The sequence below is a fragment of the Physella acuta genome, unplaced genomic scaffold (assembly GCF_028476545.2).
Source record: "Physella acuta isolate Inbredline_101_S28 unplaced genomic scaffold, ASM2847654v3 ptg000133l, whole genome shotgun sequence".
Taxonomy (NCBI): Eukaryota; Metazoa; Mollusca; class Gastropoda; family Physidae; genus Physella; species Physella acuta.
Genome location: NW_026731652.1, coordinates 40,269 through 46,268, shown reverse-complemented (window position 1 = coordinate 46,268; position 6,000 = coordinate 40,269).

The following is a 6,000-nucleotide window of genomic DNA, read 5'->3' as shown; positions in this document are numbered from 1 at the left end:
AGATGTGCTAGGGGCAGATTTTGTAGATGTGCCCCGCCATGTCAGGTGCCAATTAGTCAGCCGGCGGCAAGTCTCAGGCACTAAGCCAAGCCGGTGTAAACTTAAACCCGGCCATAGACCAGCGCTGTTAGATTAACCCTAACCCATACCTCTATGACACTCCAGATAAGTTAACCATACACTCAGAACAGTGCTGTTAGATTAACCCTAACCCATACCTCTATGACACTCCAGATAAGTTAACATCAACCTTAGACCAGCGCTGTTAGATTAACCCTAACCCATACCTCTATGGCAGTCATGATAAGTTGACCATATCCTCAGAACAGTGCTGTTAGATTAACCCTAACCCATACCTATATGACAGTAATGATAAGTTAACCATACCATCAGAACAGCGCTGTTAGATTAACCCTAACCCAGCCCTCTATGACAGTCATAATAAGTTAACCATACCCTCAGAACAGCGCTGTTAGATTAACCCTAACCCATACCTATATGACAGTAATGATAAGTTAACCATACCATCAGAACAGCGCTGTTAGATTAACCCTAACCCATACCTCCATGACACTCCAGATAAGTTAACCATACCCTCAGAACAGTGCTGTTAGATTAACCCTAACCCATACCTATATGACAGTAAGGATAAGTTAACCATACCATCAGAACAGCGGTGTTAGGTTAACCCTAACCCATACCTCTATAATAAACCGAATAAGCAATAACCTCAAAACAGACAAGACAGTTCCCCTAACTCCTGATAACAATACTGATATAAACTATAACCAAATAACAAGCTCATTGATCAACCCCGGTCTATTGTTAGGCTAAACATAACTCCAAAACTGTTTTTCTGGTTAACTTTTGGTGTCCTTAACACCGTTGCTGTGTCAAACTAAGCTGATATGTTAGGATGTACTAACACTGTATGGTAACACATCTGTCTAAATGCTTGCCTCATTCCAAGACGTCTAGTGAATAACATATGGTATTGAAACCTTCATATACTAGAACACATCCTATATTAAAGCACATCCTAAATTTAAAACACATTGGCCCACAGATCTCTAAGACAACGAACGCCCTCAAAAGTTTACCCTACCCCACTCGACAAATTTAGCCTCGGCCCATCTCTAAAATCGTCGCTCAAGTTCAGTAACACATTCAAAACAAAATTCCACGCTGCTTATAGCTTCCCTTTACTCGAACATTTTCCTTTTGAAACATTTAGTTTTCTAACCAAATACGATCCCGACGGTCGAAAGCAAACATCGAGGGTCAGAAGTGCTCTTTTACCTGAATAAAGGTAAACTTAAGTCTCTTAATGAAGGATTTAACAACATAATTAAATAAGGGGAGACGGCGGCAGCGGTTTGCTGTCAGCTGAGAGGGTCGCTCGGCCATTGAGGGCGGCAAATCGCAGGCGCGGGGCGGGTTTATTCATAGGGCCGCGGGAGCCGGGGCCGCGATCTGAACAAACATGTACTAGTCTGAGCAAGCGGCTCCTGTTTCAGCTCTGCTTTCAGCGGGAGTTGCCGTTCTTTGGCTGTTTGGTTAGAGACGAGAGGGTCAGTAAGGTTTTCTACGACAGGGGTACAAGTTGACTTCGTGTAGGGGTGGGGTTGGGGGGGTGGGGTTGGGGTTGGGGGGATCTTCATTCTACACTAAATATAAAAGGAAGATTTACCACAGCAATATAAAAAAAGTAAGATACAGTCTAGCAACACTCCCCTAAATAATGCCCCCCCCCCCCCATCACGACCCATAGCACTAACAAGACATACCAAAGCACGATAGACCCTATTAAGACATATTCAAACAAGACCCACCCAACAAGACACCCCCCAAACAAGTCTCACCCTGCCAAGAACCACCACAACATGACCCACGCCCTACACACCAGCCACAAAAACCCACGCCAAAAAGATTCACCACAAAATTCCCACCAACAACCGCACACACACACATAAAAAAGACCCATCCCAACAAGACCTATTACTATAAAACCAAACCCAACATAACCCACCCACCAAGACCCACCCAACAAGACCCACCCACCAAGACCGACCCAACAAGAGCCACCCCCCAAGACCCACCCACCAAAACCCACCCAACAAGACCCACCCCAACATAACCCACCCAACAAGACCCACCCACCAAGACCCACCCAACAAGACCCACCCACCAAGACCCACCCACCAAGACCCACCCAACAAGAACCACCCACCAAGACCCACCCAACAAGACCCACCCACCAAGACCCACCCACCAAGACCCACCCACCAAGACCCACCCACCAAGACCCACCCAACAAGACCCACCCACCAAGACCCACCCACCAAGACCCACCCAACAAGAACCACCCACCAAGACCCACCCAACAAGACCCACCCACCAAGACCCACCCACCAAGACCCACCCACCAAGACCCACCCACCAAGATCCACCCAACAAGACCCACCCAACAAGACCCGCCCACCAAGACCCACCTATAAAGACCCACCCACCAAGACCCACCCAACAAGACCCACCCAACAAGACCGACCCAACAAGACCCACCCAACAAGACCCACCCAACAAGACCCACCCACCAAGACCCACCCACCAAGACCCACCCTAACAAGACCCACCCAACAAGACCCACCCAACAAGACCCACCCCAACAAGACCCACCCACCAAGACCCACCCAACAAGACCCACCCCAACAAGACCCACCCACCAAGACCCACCCACCAAGACCCACCCACCAAGACCGACCCAACAAGACCCACCCACCAAGACCCACCCAACAAGACCCACCCAACAAGACCCACCCAACAAGACCCACCCAACAAGACCCACCCACCAAGACCCACCCACCAAGACCGACCCACCAAGACCCACCCAACAAGACCCACCCACCAAGACCCACCCACCAAGACCCACCCAACAAGACCCACCCAACAAGACCCACCCACCAAGACCCACCCACCAAGACCGACCCAACAAGACCCACCCAACAAGACCCACCCAACAAGACCCACCCAACAAGACCCACCCAACAAGACCCACCCACCAAGACCCACCCACCAAGACCCACCTATAAAGACCCACCCACCAAGACCCACCCACCAAGACCCACCCACCAAGACCCACCCACCAAGACCCACCCAACAAGACCCACCCATTATAACCCACCCAACAAGACCCACCCACCAAGACCCACCCACCAAGACCCACCCACCAAGACCGACCCAACAAGACCCACCCACCAAGACCCACCCAACAAGACCCACCCAACAAGACCCACCCAACAAGACCCACCCAACAAGACCCACCCACCAAGACCGACCCAACAAGACCCACCCACCAAGACCCACCTATAAAGACCCACCCAACAAGACCCACCCACCAAGACCCACCCACCAAAACCCACCCACCAAGACCCACCCACCAAGACCGACCCAACAAGACCCACCCAACAAGACCCACCCAACAAGACCCACCCATTATAACCCACCCAACAAGACCCACCCATTATAACCCACCCACCAAGACCCACCCACCAAGACCGACCCAACAAGACCCACCCAACAAGACCCACCCAACAAGACCCACCCAACAAGACCCACCCACCAAGACCCACCCACCAAAACCCACCCACCAAGACCCACCCACCAAGACCGACCCAACAAGACCCACCCAACAAGACCCACCCAACAAGACCCACCCAACAAGACCCACCCACCAAGACCCACCCACCAAGACCGACCCAACAAGACCCACCCAACAAGACCCACCCACCAAGACCCACCTATAAAGACCCACCCACCAAGACCCACCCACCAAGACCCACCCACCAAGACCCACCCACCAAGACCCACCCAACAAGACCCACCCACCAAGACCCACCCCAACAAGACCCACCCAACAAGACCCACCCAACAAGACCCACCCAACAAGACCCACCCGCAAAGACCCACCTACCAAGACCCACCTACCAAGACCCACCCAACAAGACCCACCCAACAAGACCCACCCACCAAGACCCACCCAACAAGACCCACCCAACAAGACCCACCCACCAAGACCCACCTACCAAGACCCACCCCACCCAACAAGACCCACCTACCAAGACCCACCCCACCCAACAAGACCCACCCAACAAGACCCACCCACCAAGACCCACCCAACAAGACCCACCCAACAAGAACCACCCACCAAGACCCACCCAACAAGACCCACCCACCAAGACCCACCCAACAAGACCCACCCAACAAGACCCACCCACCAAGACCCACCCAACAAGACCCACCCAACAAGACCCACCCAACAAGACCCACCCACCAAGACCCACCCAACAAGACCCACCCACCAACTTCTATGACCCCTACATCCTGTCCTACAAAAAATGAAAAACAAAATGACACAACGACATCCTAGAAAGCTCCGGTGTCTAATCTCCGGTCATCGCTTTCTGCGCAGTCCCTATGGCGTAATTGCATATCCGTTTATGTAATTACCTCACAAACAACGTGTCATGGGAGACATTATCTCTAGCAAGTTTTTTTTTTTTAATCTGTCATAATCCAGCATTAAACCTACAGAAACCTGATCCTTATATTGTTGTGGTAAAAAGATGCAGAACTGCTTTCATTGGATGCTATGCTTGAATTGTCTAGTGAAAGTATGGGCTATTGTTACTGACTTGCCTCGTCTCTTTATTCATAATTCACATAAAAATGGAACGGTTACAACACACTTGCCGTCCTTACTAACACATCAATACGTCATCATACAATTTTCCTACGTCACATACTTTTATGTGCAACGTTGTGCACCTAATGATACGCAAACATTACGTAACAGCACGTAAAAAAAAAACCCAGTGTACGTCACAGGTTCTGCTTACGTCACGAGCTCATTCATACGGCGCTGGTGTCTACCACCGACCGACAAAACACGACCTTGACATTGTCAAAGTGACCTCGCCTCATTACCCCCACATCATCGGGGCTCTAATTTGTGCCATTCACCAAACCAGGGACGATAAGGATCCCCCACCCCGCTCCCCTCCCTTCGCTTGACCCTCTGGTGCGTCATGCCAACTCCCCCCCCCCCCTCCCTCCACCCAAGGAGACCAACCTTTCAGCCCTCATCAGTCCCATTGCATTACGCATCATCACCAGACCCACGGACCCGGATAAAAGGATTCCTTTTAAAAGAAAACTGAATAAACATTCATATGATTCACTTGGTCAACTACTTGGTCAACAAACCATAAAACACCTACAGTCGGTTGTTTAACAAAAGTGAGATGTATCATTTGTCTCTCAAAGTTTTAATAAACGAGTAGTTTTGTTACACCTATAACATTAGTGTGGACAGTCAAAGACTAGACTCGCCTTATTTTATTTTTTTTACATCTCAGATACTGGCTTTAACCTAACATTTAATAACAGAACACAAGTAGAATAGAATCTGATTTTTATTGTTAGAGTTAATCTTACAGCACAAGTAGCCTACTCTCTAAAACTTTAAGCATCTCAATCTTATACACCAGAATCTAAAGGAGGAAGAAATCTCTAATATACGTTCAGCGCACAAACCGATAACTCATGGTTTATGAAACGTCTCAAATATAATTTCCCGTAACTAAATCAAAACGAATGTTGAACTCCCGACAAGTGGGGATGTTATAAGTCTTTATTCAGCTTGTTAGCTGGCCAAGGGGGAGAATCGCTAAGGGAAATAACCGGGCTAGGATGTAAAGTATTATACAGGCTTGCCTTGTGAGGAGCTTTATTTCTTCCATGAACGTGAGGAACACGTGTTTGGTTGGGGATGGATCTTGTCAGTGGCGTAGGCAGGGGGGGGGGGTTAGGGGGGGTCATAACCCCCCCCATAGACCCCTCGGTATATATAAAAAGTATGAGGGGGGGGTGCAAATCGAAAGTTTGAGGGGGGGTGCAAATCGAAAGTTTGAGGGGGGGGGGGTGCAAATCGAAAGTTTGAGG